We start from the raw sequence: 15,881 nt of genomic DNA on the forward strand, positions 1-15,881 counted from the left end.
TGGTATTCTCCCACCTTGGAAACACAAATGGAAACACCACAAAGCTTGACAGGCACTCCTGCCCAACAGTGACAGAGTTACCATTCATCACAATGGGATAGGAAGCTCTATAAGTAGCAATATTGCATGATCGCCATTCTTTTGCATTGCGTTTTTGGGCAGAGAGGGTGTGTTCATGAAAGAACTCTGGTGCGGGACATGGTAGTGCAGGGCAAATTGGCTAGCTACTGACCTGGAGGCTGGGGGCTTACTTTGCTCTGGGTCCCTCTGATGCATGATCTGCTATTATATCTGGGTTTTTTTTCCTTTTTTAGGGTTGAATGTGGCACAGGAAAATTTTGGTTTAGGGGGATCTGCCTCATTGGGTTTCTTTCTTTTTGGTTTTCATTTCACCCCCTCCCCCTTACTTTGAATTTCGGTGATTCCTTTCCCATGGTGCATTTATGGGGTGATTTAAGCCTATTTTGGCATTTGTTCCAGAACACACACAGTAGTCTGTTTTTGGTTTGGGGGTGAGGTTGGCTTTTTCCAAGATAAATGTAAATACACACACACAACTCTCTCCAACTTGGGTGTCATGTGTGGTCTGGTAGCATTTACAGAAGGTTGAGTCATCTCTGCCCACTCAAAGGAGATGCAGTGGAATCACAAATCATATGGGCTTTGGAAGTGAATGGACTGCGTGGCAGATACTTTGGTTTGGGAAATAGGGGAATTAATACTTTTTTACAATGTCAGCATACTTATCTCACTCCTGGATATGAATAGGATTTTTTAAAAAACAGTTCCTCGAGCTGTGCTTCAAGAAGAAAATAATTGCTGGTAATAGCTTTGTTATTTTGGAATGCTGCATCTCCACATCCAACCATTTTATTGTAAGTTTGGCAAGGAGCTTGTTTTAGGCTCTTCACTCAGGAGGTTCACATAAAGACTGGCAGTTTCTATCTTTAATCCAGATACAAATTGACCCCTTTTAAAATTATGCTGCCTGTTTCCTTGCTGGAACCATCATACCTGTTGGACTACCTTTCCCAAAGAATCTTACGATTGGGTGAGCAAAACCTGCTCAGGACCCCAGGCCCCAAGGAGATTAAACTGGCCTCAACCAGGGCCAAGGCTTTTTTGGCATTGGCCTGATTGAAAGCTTTACTGAAAGAGATGAGGGTCTTAATTGGTTCCACAGAACTTGTAAAATGGAGCTATTCCACCAGGCCTATGGTTGAAGCCTGACGTAACATCTGAAACCACTGGCCTCTCTGCCAGAAATTGACCCAAACTATATTCTGTCTAAAAGGTTTTATGTGACCTTTTCCCAATAAAGAGAGAATGTACAAAATTTTTCTTTTAATGATTTAATAATGTATTAATTTAACAAATTTCTACTGTGTTTTGTAATTTTATCTGGAGAACGCAGAAAACATGAAAATGGACTTGATAGACCAGTGGTGTAATCCAGAAAGGCCCTTCTTATGTTCTTATGCTGAAAGGCTGCATTGTGAGAACTTCTGTCTGCATCTCCTTAGAGAGAAAACGAAGTACTTTTCAAAGAGGAAAAAATGACCAACTTGTAATCAATCAAAACAAACAACCGCCTGTCAGAACATGACAACCTCATCACTTCTGGCACCCATTTAGGCAAGCAAATAAAATTTTTTACTAAAGTTTAGATAGTCTACTATCTATCTACATGGTCATTGGGCTGACATTTGTCTTTTGGGGACAGAAGACTTTCTGCTTGCAGCAAACCTTGCTTGTCAGCACTACAGCAGCAGGTGGGAGAAGTTTCTCCGACAGCCCGTGGGAGAAATAATTTTGGTTTTAAAAGAATGGCTGTTAGTGATGCCATAATACCACTTCCAGGTTTTCCCTGGAGATGATGTCACATCTCCAGAAATTCTATAATTTTACGTTATGGCAACCCCTCACCATTTCCCTATTCCACCTGGTCTTTTGCTCGTTGTTGGGCTGCCTGGCAACTTTACATGTTGACTGGGCATGAGGGTTCACAGATTACACAGGCCTGGATTAGAGAAAAAGGACTGGAAATGAGGAAAGGTAGGGCAGGTGAAGTATTTAAGGCCACTGGAGGCCTTATCTCCTATAAGTCCTGGTGCTTCCATTGTGATTAGAGGGCATGCTCAATCCTACTGCCAGTGCACATTCTATATTAATGCTAAAAATCTTCCATTAATCAGCCCAAGCATTGCAAAGTGTTTTGCAGGACAGAACTCCGATTCAGATTTAACTCTGAAGGCTACCTACAAAATATTGTTTTAAGGGGGGGAGGCTTAAGCGTGTTATTAATATTATATTATGGACCTTCTACATTTTGTTACCTTGAATAATCTCTGTCTCAGCAAAAACATTCCATCTGGTTTCAAAACCTTACAAATGGAAATAGATTGTTGAGAGAAGAAAACCACAAATTTGTGTGGGAAGAGAGTAAGATTAAATCTTGACAATGCTGAGGGGATAGTAGCCTTGTTACTTCACACATTCCATGTTGAGTACAGATTACAAATCAGGAGTCAATGACTCTGAGTATCAAATACATGAGTATGAATTGACTGTAGGCAGAGCTAAGGGTCATGACAGGAGTTCGTATCCAGAAATCTATCCAGAGGAAATCAAGAGTACCCACTGATCAATTAATTGAATGCAATTTGCCTGCATTTTCCTTTTCCATTAGCCCTTTCCAATCCACAAAATGAACACTCAAAAGGTTGTACCACCCTGCATAAAAAAAACAGTCACTCTAAGAGGGGGATTGATATGTGGAAGGCCAAAGGGTAATATTGGTCTTCCTTTCTCTTCTGCAAGACTGCTTCCAAATGAGGGATTTTGCTGGCCTCACCACCTGTTGGGGATCAGGTCTAATTCTGGCTTCCAGATGGAAGTGGGCCTGGTCCCGGGCAGTCCCAGGCCTGGCACAACTCAAGAAAGTTGGCCCATAGCAAGGGAACATGGCTAAATCTACGTTCCCTTTTTTGCCTTGGGCTTCAATGGGGCATATGTTGGGCCTGGGCCACGTATCTGTGGAAAATCCAGGCCATCCCTAGTCAGGGCATTGCTCCTGCCCTCCCTCCCAAGTGTCATTTCCATCAATTACTTTCACAACCTTAAAAAAAACCTGATTGCTTTACAACGTGTTTCCAAAGTAATGAAATAACAATCTCCCCCCCTCCCAACCAATCTCTTGGTTATAGTGAGTCCTGAACAGTCTGCATGCATGCATGCATGTGGGTGGAATGGCACAATAACACAGCCCATTTTTAATCCCCTTGTGTGTGTTGTAACAAGTAATTTAAAAAAAATTGTTATAATTTGTTGGTAATCTTAAAAATTTACTTCAGATCAAGAGGGGGGCACTCAAATGGTGCTTGAAGGTAATTTGGGAGTTCTCACCATGTCACAGTGATTGACGACTTAAATAAGCAGTGGGAAATTTCCACTTCCTGTCCATTGGCTACCTCATGGAGTAGTGAAAATGTGGGGCAGACAGGTGGAAGTGGGCCAAATGCTGTGTGGTCATGGGAAGACTGGAGGTGACTAACCCTGGATGAAAAACCAGGCAGCAGCATGGCTTTGCATCCTCCATGCAGTAACAGTCCAAGAATAACTTTGCTGAGAGAAGGGAACTATTTCATATGCTTGGCTCTCCTCATTCCAGCCCTGCATCCAGAGGGAAATAGTTCTCCATGTGTGCTGTACATCCTAAGAATCACCTTTCCAAGGTCAGAAAACCCCATGTACTTTGCATGGATCTATGGCTGAATACAAGCTAAAGACTATAAAAATCAAAAATTATGCCTAGAGAACCAATTTGAAATCTAAAACTGAAATAACATAGGTAGTCTCTTAATTCACTATGATGTGTATGTGCTCTCTCTCACTCTCTCTCTCTCTATCTCTCCATCTCTCTTTTTCATTGTCTCTGTTTGTGTGTTATGTCACACAAATGCATAGATCTTGAACAAAACCATGGCTCTCCTTCCCGATTTCACCGTATTCACTATTCTACATTTGTTTGCTTGCTTCTCTGGCGTGAGATGTATGCCAATATTTTCTGTTCCTCCAGATGAGATCCAGGTGTCTGCTGCTTTCTTGTAGTATTCCCTCTATTACTTTCCTGGGCCTTCAGACAATCTGTCTGGAACAGGGTAGGCCTGATTTTGTTTTCCACCATTCATCCTCCTTTGCAGATCAGCTGCAGCACTGTGGGGTTTTTACTGGCTGTAAATACTTTATTGGATAGATTAATATGATTTAAAGCACTGCACACCTAGTAAATACTGTGTGCTATTTGCTTTAGCATTACCTGTGAAAAGGGCAACCAGGAGATCAGACACTGTTGGGGCCAATAGTACTATGGGCAGGAGGGGGGTCTAGATGAATAATGAGATGTAGTTCTTCTTGGAGGGAGGTCCATCCAGCAATGTGACTCCACTGGTGCATGCTACTGCTTTGTGTAGTTATGTTCTACTTCACCGACTATCAAAGCTTTCAACAGCCTTGCCTGCTGAGTTTTGACCAAAGGATCTTTTCAAATTGCCTAGGAGGAGGGGCAGGGTGTGGAAGAGAAAGAAAAAAAGTGATTAAAGAAAAATAAATGGCCGTCAATTTTTCTGGTGGTCCCATTTTTTATTACTTGTGGGTTTGAATTTTTTTCCAGTTGTGTACTTCTTTGCTCCCTCTTACCTTTAAATGAAGTGTTGCAATAGGATGAGGCCTTTTTATATCAGCCTACAAGATCTGCAATAAAAGAGGAGTGGGGTTGGTCAACATCCTTCCAAGTGTTAACACAGGCAAATGTTTCTGATTTAAAGTGAACAGAAGTAAAAAGAGAATAAAACAATCGCTTCCAGCATATATTAAACTCAGTGTCCTGACCTTCAGATGTAAGAAATGTTCTTACCATACAGAAATGATTTCAACGTGCCTTGAAAGCTGGATAGGGCCTTTCAAATTTGCCTACAATTTTGCATGAGAATCATAGAATCATAGAGTTGGAAAGTACTTTCAGGGTCATCTAGTCCAACCCTCTGTACAATGCAGGAACTCACAACTTCCTACCCACCCACAAAGACAGCTTCATGCCCAAATGACCCTCCCACCAAAAATCTCCAGAATCCAGGTTGGCCTGGAGGAAACTCACTGACCAGCCCATAGTGGCGATCAGCAATTCCCTGGATGTGCAAGGAAGGGCCACAAGAGACAAACACTGACACATCTCTTCCTGCCCACCCAATCACAATCTGCCTGTTCATAAAATCAGCATTTATGTCAGTTGACTATTTAGCGTTTGCTTTAAAAGTTCCAAAGTAAAACCCACAGCCTCCTGAGTAAGCCTGTTCCACTAAGGAAATGCTGTCAGGAATTTAGAATTGGATGCTTTAGGATGCTTTGGGCTGATCCTGCGTTGAGCAGGGGGTTTCACTAGATGCCCTTTATGGACTCTTCCAACTCTATGATTCTATGATTCTATTAGCTGAAAATTCTTTTGCATTAATTTCAATCCATTGGTTCTGGTCTGACCTTCTGGGGCAATTGAAAACAACTCTTCTCCATCTTCTATATGACAGCCCTTCAAGTATATGAATAAGGGCATTATATCTCCTCTTAGTTGTCTTCTTTCCAAGCTACACAGACCAAGCTCCCTCTGCCTTCTTTCATATGATTTGGTCTCCAAGCCCCTCACCATCTTCGTAGCCCTCCTCTGGACATGCTCCAGGCTTTACAGAGATATAATCACACGAGATGAGCCTCTAAATCAGGGGTAGTCAAACTGCGGCCCTCCAGATGTCCGTGGACTACAATTCCCATGAACCCCTGGCAGCATTTGCTGGCAGGGGCTCATGGGAATTGTAGTCCACGGACATCTGGAGGGCCGCAGTTTGACTACTCCTGCTCTAAATGATAACCCTCTGCTACCCAGAAATGTGAGCACATCAGGCTGCCCCAGCAAAGAAGGCCATGCTCAGCATCCACACAGCCTCTTACAGAGGCCCTCAAGTGCACAGACTCAGATTGCCCCCAAAACAGCTCCACCCATGCCCAAACTGCCATGGATCAGGGGACCAAACTCCAGCCCCCACACCCACAATGATCCTCAGCCTGTAGCCATGTGAAAGCGTGCCTTACATGCTGTGTAACCAAATATTGCAACCCCATTCCAAAAGACGAGCCCTGTCAGATCAAAATAAGAATTCAAAAATGTGGGAAATGTTAGGATAACAAATGACTCCAAACCTTAAGGCCAGAACCTACTTCACAGCCACCTTGCCAACCCTCCACATTGCCATTGACCTTCTCCAATGTAAACACTCCTTTCCAGATTGACCTTCTCCAATATAGAGGACCCTCTCCAGGTACACTTCTTGAGTAGGCAGGATCAGAAAACAACCATCCCAGGAAGATGCTGCTGTAGGATGTGCACATCTGCCCAAATGTCTTGATGCAGACACACATGCTGGTACTGCCTGGAAGACTTCAGTCTGTGTAGTTTTGCTAGCTGCTGCCAGACCAGCAAATACTACAGCAAAAGATTTTTAAAAAGGGAGGGGGGAGCACGGTGCTGCCACCAGTAGAGGAAAAGGGAAGGACAGTGAAAAAGGCTATATGTAGCACATAGAAACTTACCTGCTGAATCCCCCACCTCCGGCCCCACAGGACACTTAACCTTTGAAACCTGCTGGCACACATCCAAGTCCCAGGCTCCAGTCTGTTGCCACTCTCCTCTCCTGAAGTAAGTAGAGATCCCATTGGAAGGTCCCAGCACAAGGAGCAGCAGGCAGCTAAGGAGGAGGAGCTAAACTCCTCCAACCATGTGTCAGGTGAAGGAAACCAGGTGAAATTCCAGGCTCTGCAGCCAGACCACTGAAGGGGGAAAGAGCCCGGCCATGCGGGCATGACCTCTTGGCCCTCCCTACCCCTTTCTGTATGGTGTATGGCTGGCCAGTCTGGATGCAAGTTGTCCTGGCCAGCCCCATAGCTCACAGGGCTTTGGCACAGCCAACCAGTCATCGCCCTCTTCTGGCCTCACCCCCCATGGCTGTAATGAACGGCCAGCAATTATGGTGCGGCCAGGCTTATTATCAGTTTTGTTTGTGCCACTTTGAGCAGTATTTTCCATTAAAAATATATACATTCTGAACAGCCAATACACATGCTTATCCATTGGTGTGTGTTGGAATCACAAGGGCCCAGTGAAGGCTCCTAGAAAGACACACGAGTGTGAATCACAAGACTATGGTGAAGATAAGAAGATACATATCAACACACTGTACTTTTCTCCTTAGAGTAAAAAAAAATTACATTCCATTTATTGATGGATATCTCCAATTTTTTTTAAATAGAATGGGACAACATTGTTTTCATTTTTTTTATTTTTCATTTTAGTCTAGGTTCAGGACTGGTATCAAATAAACCAAGATGGGTAGGCATGGAAGGCACCACATTTATCTGTACATAATGGAAATATTTCTGAGGAATTGAGCAATCTCATCCTTGTGCAACAAATTTTGTTATTCGTTAAGATGCTACTGGACTCTTACTTTTTTCTACTGGTATCAAATGGTGATATTTATATTAAATTTTGTTGATAAGAAATTTGCTCTACATTAAGATTGGATTCACATGTAATTGACTTTGTACTTTTTAAATAGTTTAATTTTAGGATTTGTTTGACTGCACAGAGCAGTGTGAAAGATTATAATAGTGTGGTGGCTGTGAGGTTCTGTTGATTACTCCCAATAAGCAGCCTTGATTTGAAAAAAATCTCTTTATTGAAGAAATAACAAACTCAACATCATGGGGTTTTGCTAAGACTAAGCTTGGTGTACTGGTTAGGAGCGCCAATTTCTAATCTGGCAAGCTAGGTTTGATTCCCTATTCCTCCACATGCAGCCAGCTGGGTGATCTTGGGCTCACCACAGCACTGATAAAGCTGTTCTGGCCGAGCAGTAATATCAGGGCTCCCTCAGCCTCACCTACCTCGCATGGTGTCTGTTGTGGGGAGAGGAAAGGGAAGGAAATTGTAAGCCGCTTTGAGATGTCTTCTAGTAAAGAAAAGTGTCATATAAGAACCAACTTTTCTTCTTCTTCTAAAGATCCTGAATTGGCCTTTAACTACCCCTCACCCTCAGCATCTCCCAGTGTCAAAAGGCTTAGGCAAGAAGATTCCTTGATGACAAAACAGACATTTTTTTGAGTGAGAAGATAGCTACTCAGAGTTACCTAGACAGTACATTTGTACATTTAGGAATCAGGATTTCTTTTGTAAAAAATACCCACTGAATTTTTTTTTCCAAATCTATGTGATCTTTGCAAGCTTTGAGAATTCATTATATATTACTGTCTTGGAAAAAGCCATTCCAACCTCCTCAAAGGAATGGCAGAGCATATTTAGGTATCACCTGAAGATACGTTGCAAATAACAAAACTGACAGTGTGGTCTTTTAGAGAAAGAAACACTGGAAACAGGAGTATGGCAACTGCTTTGGTAATAAAACTGAATTATAGCCTCGTAAAAGGGTAGCATATTATATGAAAATCTTTCCCTACACTCTGCTGGGCCCTTAGGTTCAAATGAAGAAAAACAAATGCCCAACCATTAGTGCTTATATTTTCCATGACATTTTCTTACAGGTCTCATAATATGAAACATGTTGTTTCCCTAAGGGACTATCAGAGCAGTTACCAAAGTGATGTACACCACAGTATATGGTCCTGGGAAAAGTTACATCCAAGAGGCAGTTAATATAAGAACAATTCAGTAACTCGTCTATCACAATAAAGAGCTACAGGCGAAATTATCCCCATATTGTACAATGATGATAAAATATTGCCATCTGTTGGCATCCTGGGTAAGTAGAGTCATGTTCATGCACTGTATATTTTGGTGGTTTTGATACAAGGAGGAAAAGAAGATGCAATCTTAGTGGTGCCAAAAGCCTTAATTTCAAAGGAAGCCAGGAAACAAGTCAGGCATGTGTCTGTTGGTCAACCATGTATCACCAAACACAGAAGAAACGTTCAAAAATAAAAAGGACAAAATTAAAAACAGAAAATATGGAATTAGAACATCTTGGATACATTTATACATATGATGAGATCTTGAAAAGGGCTATAACAGCAAGTGAAATGTCTAGCATCAAACTGTACCCATTTTTGTGTCAAGCTGCCATAGATAACACAACTTCAGCTTAATGCCCTTTGAGCTCAAGCCAATTTTTTGCCAACTCTGTGAGTGTGTATCTGTTTTAAAAGGACTTTCACACTTATCCCTTCTATATAACCAAAACTGTTGCCTATATGCTTCTGTTGTGATATGCATCTTTCTAAAAAATAAATAGCTTCACTTTATCATGATTGGATGCATCAGCTGTACTCAAAGACAGATAGCTAAAGTAGGACCATTAAAAAAATGAACCTAAAATAGCAGCTTATTGTGATCTGGGCCAAGCAGCTGCCATGAGAGTTCTCCCAAAAGCTCCTAAATAGGCCTCAATATCATCAGAAGGTGCCATCTTAGGCACATGAAAAAAAAGACCACCTCCCACTGGCCCTTCTGCTCCCCAGCCTCCAAGCCAGGAAGCCACTGTGGTCTGGAAAACCTTTGGAGTGACTGGTCTTGAACCACTTATTCTGTTGAGCAGCCCTGTCTGTTGAGTAACTCTCCCTCGGCTGTTGTTAACTGTTCTCCAAACTGGGTTAAATCCAAGGCAGACAAATGAAAGTTCTATCATGCCTGACATCTCTTGAGTAGTCATAATACAAAAATAAGAGGATTAAGTAGTCTCACAATTCCAGATGATCCCACACTTTCATGACGTTTATTGCTCTCAAACCAAGATATCTTATGCTTTTCTGACAGAAATTGCACTCCAGGTTAGTCTTATAAAAACCCATGTGAACTATAGTTGAGTTTAACTGATACATGACCTTCTCATAAGAACAGCGCACTTATAATCTAAACAAGCCCTAAATTGTGAGCATGCACCAAAAGGAGCTGTCCAACCAGCTACAATGATGAATGTCATCAACCATACAGCCCCCCCCCCCCAATTATTCCAAACACTGAATGAATCATCAGGGTGAGCGGGAACAAATGAACTATCTGATAAAGGCTTGTCATATGTCCTCTGGTGGTGCAAGATCTTGCGTCCCTAGTTCGAGTTGCCCACTGGCACTCCATCATTCAGCAATAGAAAAGATAATTTCATCAGTGATTTCCCCCCCCTCCCTGAAAGTAATGTCAGTTCCCTAGGAACTGCTAGAAAGTCTATCATAAAACCCAGAAGTGCTCTCTAGGAACTGACAAAGTTTCTATTGTTCCAAGAGTTTCCAAGTTTCCCCAGAACTTATATCACAACATTGTCAGTGGCTATCTACCACATCCTGCACCCTCCCAGTCTCCCACTGGTTGCCTAGCCAGGCCTGACTACTGAATCTTACACATATGAACTAAGATAGATTATGGTGAAGAATGTGGGGAGGAGGACTTAGGTGATAGACAACCATGGCTAGACTGGAGTCAGAGGATGTCCTCTAAGGCTTTGAATTATGCTACAAAAGGAAGGCAGGAAAGAAAGGACTGTGGATGCCACATAGACACTTTTCACTTTGTGCTTATATGTTTGCATTTATTTGCTTTTATTTGGAAGGATGTTAGAGGAAAGCCTCTTGGACAGATAGTCTATCTAACCAGCTAAGCTGCCGAGAAAAAAAATATATTTTATGGGGATTTCCAGTGTTCCAGTGGGATGGCATCTTGTTGAAACCTGGAGAAGGGCCTTTCTCAACTAGCCTTTCTCAAATTTTACTGTTGATAAACCCCTGAGACATTCTTCGGGTTTTGAGAAACCCCAGAAATTGTGTGACTGTGCAGAATATGGCTGGGAATCCCACCCAGGGCCCCTCCCTTTCCCATCCCCTCCAGACCCATCATTGGCCATTGGGGGGGCAAGTCAACATGACCATATATGATCATTTCATGATCAATGTTTAACAAATTTTGCAAACTATATTAAATTAATTAACTCCCAGACATTCAGGAAACCATTCCAGTGCCATGAAGAAACCCCAGGATTTCACGAAACCTTAGTTGAGAAAGCCTGATGTAGACAGATACCAAAAGAAAGAAAAGTCCTTGCCCAGTATCCTAAGGCTTTACTGGTCACATTCAGAATTCTTAAAATACCAACAGTCACAGTTTATTAACACAGCTGCATACCACAAGTTTCAGCTTCTGATCCAAATGCTTCCTTCATTGATTCATATATGCATTCAAGTCCTAAGGAGAAAAAACTCAGTATTAGAAACAGATGATCTAATACAGAAAATTATCATATGTATGTGCACCTACTTCTCCCACAAATCCTTCAGGGCGAATAAAACCTACATCTCTCTCATCTGTGCATTTGCACCACAGTCCAAATGACAAACATTCACAGTGTTTGCCTCCATACTGGCAATGCTTCCTTTGCCATAGATATGTCACCAGTGACAACAGAGTCCTAGCCCTTGAGACATGTATGAATCAAAGCAGTTTGGGGCAGCTGCAGGATGTTACTAGAAAAGAGAGACTCAACATGAGTTGAGGTTATTCAAGATCATGGTATGATGTGATGTTGTTGTGGGAACTGGCTGTGTTACTCTCCCACAGCCACCTTTCTCACTCTGAAACCTACTTTATCCATGCCAGTATAAAAGTTTCCAACAGTCAGCTGCTTACAATTGCCTGGCAACCAGTGGTAGGATTGTGGGTATGGGGATAGAGATATGGGGGACTGCGGCACTAGCTGCATAAACCATAGAGTTTCTAGCAGTAATGTAATGCTGCATGGGATAGTGCAGGTTTTACAATTTTCACCCACCACTGCTTGTAAGCATGGGATCCTGGGTGGCATGGAATCCTGAGACCCCTAGAGTCGCTGTGTGCAGTACAACCTGAACACATGATGAAAATTTGTCCCTGAGATTTTAGCAATTCCTTGACTACTTCCTTGAACAACCCAAGTCAGCATGGATTGACACAATCTGCATATTGTCATTCCCATTGGTTTCACACAATTAGCTCTGTCTTGATGACGGTGGCAAAGTTCTTATTGTTGTCATTAGCAGACAAAGATGTCACCATCAGTACACAAATAATAGAGTTAGGGGAGCCAAGCATTGTTTCCCACAGTTTATTAAGAAGTAGGGGAAAGAAAGGGAACTTTTCATATGTCTTCACAGATAACCTTCTGTGATTTTGACCAGAATTTTTCAATAAGTCTTGCCTAAGAAGATGGACTGTATTTTGGCCTGGCTATGAATTCTGATCTACCTTTTGCATCTAGCCCAGTTTAGTTTTTTTTATTGTCTTTCCTATCGCAGGACATTCATCTCTACCTTTGAATTGTCCTTAAGGTACTTGATGGAGAAACTAGTCACTACTGAATGCTAGATGTTGTTTCAAATAACTTACAAATACAAAACACGCCCATGGGAAATTCTCAAAAACCTGCTATCATTTAAAAATTATATCCCATGCCATTATATATATAATTTTTGCGGCCGATTTGCTTGTGGCCTGGGAAGTTTCTTACTGCATTGGGGGGGGGGGGAGGTGGGGAGAGGAAGCTGTGGCCCCGTGCTGGGGCCTTTGCAGCCCGGCACCGGGCCGCAGCCTGGTGTTTGGGGACCACTGAATTAAGAGACAGATTCATTATAGATAATAAAGAATTTGGATTTGAAAGTAAACCTATTCTATTGTTAAGTCAGCTAATGAAAAGTAATAAACATCTGATAAGTAGAGTATATGAAGAATGTCTGAGTTTGGATTCTGAGACTGAAATTATTAAGGATTTTATGTTAACTAGGGCCAAGAATGAAGGACATGAGATTCAATATGATGACTGGCAATTTGTTTGGAAATAAATTCTCAAATAGTTATTACATAAAAGAAAATATTTATAAAATGCATTACCGATGGTAAGATGAGTAAAAAGGAAAACAATAAATGCTGGAAATGCCATGAAGAGCCAGGTACATTTTATCACCAATGGTTGAAATGTCAAAAAGCGAAACAATTTTGGAGGGAAATTCATGAGGAAATTTCAAAAATTTTGGGCAAAAGGATTAAATTCAAACCAGAAGCCTATTTATTAGGCATTTTAGAGAATTCTTTAAAAAATGAGTTAGGAAAAATTTTTGGATAGCTCTCAGTCGTGGTGAGAATTATCTGGGCAAAAAAAAAAAGGAAGTCAGAAGAAACACCTAATATTCATGAATGGCAATGTAAAGTTATGGAACTAGCCAGTTGTGCAAAATTAACTATGAATATAGAAGCCAAATATACCTCAGACTCTGACATAGAATGGAAGCAATGGAAAATTTATATTGAAGAAAAATCAAAACAAAGATATGATTATAAATATTAAGGATGGCTCTATATTTCATAGAATATTTGAGATATTTGATATTGTAATACAACAAAAATGTATATACAGGCAAAAAAAGTTAAGAATTCTTTTTCTTTGTAAGTAGAGTTGGAAGTCTTTTTAAAATGACATTATACTTATTTTTCTTTTTTTTTCTCTTACTATTTTTCTCATATGTATTTGTTGTTCTGTAATTTCTACGTAACTTTTTTCTGTATTAATAAAAATTAATAATAAAAAACCCAGCTTTCTGAACACTCTCACTTCTAAGTGAAGGCCTTTCTTGCTGCCCACAAATGATTAAATAAAAGCAAAAGTATTCCCTATAAAACCCAACTAAAGGATATAATTTAGGTGGAAAGAGCATCTTATTATCCTCAGTTAACTGTGTTCCAATTCCAGTGTCTGTGGAAATGCTTTCCCCCCCGTCCTATTCACTGGAAAATGTGATTTTTAAAGAAGTGAGACATTCAGTGAGTTGTGTTGAGACAGCACTGAAAACCCAGAATACAAGTTTTATAAACTGATTTATTTTGGCATAGTTAGTGGCTGAGACAACTGAGGAACTGATGGTCAGTTGCATTGATCGTATTTGAACAGAAATTCAAAGGAAAACAGTTCAAGAGTCTTAACTAGGGAGAAAGTTGCTTTTGTTAAGTACCTCAAGCTCCTGGGAAAATGGAGTACACCTGATACTGTGCTGTGTCTTCTTATGCAGCAGGACAGTGATGATTTAAAAAAAAATGAAACTGGCTTTTGCTCTTCTGCCATGCTACTGAATGAACAGACCACAATTTCATAAATATAATCCCCTTGAAAAATCAGTTTGTGCCACACAAGTGATGACTGACCACAAAAAGAGACATTGGCCAGTAACACAGGATGTTAGAAAATGCTTATTTATAACTACCTTAACAACAAAACAAACATTTGAAAACCAGCTGTTTACATGAGATTTAGTGAAAGGAGGTTACAAAGCAGAGAACACCCAATCCTGTTACAGAAAAGGCCCAGTGGGCTGTATTTGTACTCCAAATATTCTTTCTTCCTTCCCTTTAATTTTGAAATCCATGGTTTTCTACTAAGATTTTATGGAATCCAGAAAACCCAAGGAACTGTACCGTCCTGTGAACAAGGACTTCTGGTACAAAATTTGAACATCATGTCCAAGTCAGCACAGGAAGACTTTGAACATGTGCCATAATGTCTCGTGCATCAACTAAACCTCTGGAATCTAGACAGAACTGCCACCGATTCTAATGCAGTCTTGATCTGCTACATGGTTGATTCAGATGCCTGGAAGTTTGAAATAAGATTATTGTTGGAGAGGAGAAGCAACTCATCTGTGGGTGTAATGCTGGGTATTCTTGCCCCCTGAACTTTACTGTCTCGTATTAACAAAGTCAGCCAAATCTGAAGATACTTAACCTAGTAATTGGTGTTGTGAATGGGCAAGGCAGATTTTTACATAAATCTGAAAAATCTGAAATCTAAGCACAAAACAAAACCCCTCAGTGCCAATAGCTTTAACAAATGGACCCCCGCCCCCCAGAGGATTTATAGGCAATCACAACATTCCAGGCTGGGTTTCAATGAGTAAAAGGCAAGGGGAGGGGGCAGGGTCCTTTCCAGGAATATTTTTGGCCTTTGAAATAGAAATTACTGGGGCCAGGCTACCAGCTCAAGGTTGGGAAATTCCTGGAGATTTTGGGGTGGAGTCTGAGGAGGGCAAGATTCGAGAAGGGAATAAGACTCAGCTGGATATAATACTATAAGGGCCCACACTCCAAAGCAGCTTTTTCTTCAAAGGAACAGATCTCGGTCATCTGGAGGTTCTCAGAGACCCAGGTTAAGTTCCCCATCTCGCTGAGGAAGCTCACTGGGCGATTTTAGGTACTTTCAGCCTAATCTACTTCACAGGATTGTGAGGATTCAAAAGGAGAAGAGGAGAATAATTACAGAGAAGAAGGATGGGTTTTTATACCCCACTTTTCTCTACCTTATGAAGTCTCAGAGCAGCTTACGATCACATTTCCTTCCTCATCCCACAGCTACGGTTGCCAGAGGGGGATGAGGGGTGCTTTCTAGGAGCAACACAACCTGCCAATGTCACCTGGAAGTAAATCAGCACATCAGAGACATTGGGGGAGGGGATGATGCTTTGATTTGGGGGCAAACTCTATGGTAGAGTTATATTTTAACCACAGAGTTTTGCACACACGAAAAGTGTCACTCTCCGATGACTCCAATGTCACTTCCAAGTTATGTCAGAGCATCATATTAAAGCGTGGCATTCTTCCAATTTGGGGTAAGTTTGGAGGAGGAGTTTGGGGAGGTGAGGTGCATCCAAAAAGTGGAGGATCCCCATTCACATCGGTAGACCTGGCAACCCTACCTACACAGGCACTTTGTGAGGTAGAGAGTTCTGATAAAAGCGTTATTTACGCAGCGTGATGA

The 15,881-nt window shown here is 41.4% G+C and overlaps 1 long non-coding RNA gene across 2 annotated transcripts in view; it reads right to left on the reverse strand.

Annotated features, from left to right (window-relative positions):
* Positions 1-1,391: 1,391 nt before the first annotated feature.
* LOC143831338 (uncharacterized) overlaps positions 1,392-15,881 on the reverse strand; it is a 33,929-nt gene continuing 19,439 nt past the window's right edge. The window contains exons 2-5 of one of the 2 annotated variants that reach the window (XR_013228833.1): positions 11,234-11,293; positions 4,699-4,752; positions 4,319-4,552; positions 1,392-1,518 (exon numbers count right to left, since the gene is read on the reverse strand). This is a non-coding gene — a long non-coding RNA (uncharacterized LOC143831338). Of the gene's footprint in view, positions 4,553-4,698; positions 4,753-11,233; positions 11,294-15,881 lie in introns of both variants that reach the window. The other variant, XR_013228832.1, reaches the window with a different exon arrangement.

Source organism: Paroedura picta, chromosome 3 (assembly GCF_049243985.1).
Source record: "Paroedura picta isolate Pp20150507F chromosome 3, Ppicta_v3.0, whole genome shotgun sequence".
Classification (NCBI taxonomy): domain Eukaryota; kingdom Metazoa; phylum Chordata; class Lepidosauria; order Squamata; family Gekkonidae; genus Paroedura; species Paroedura picta.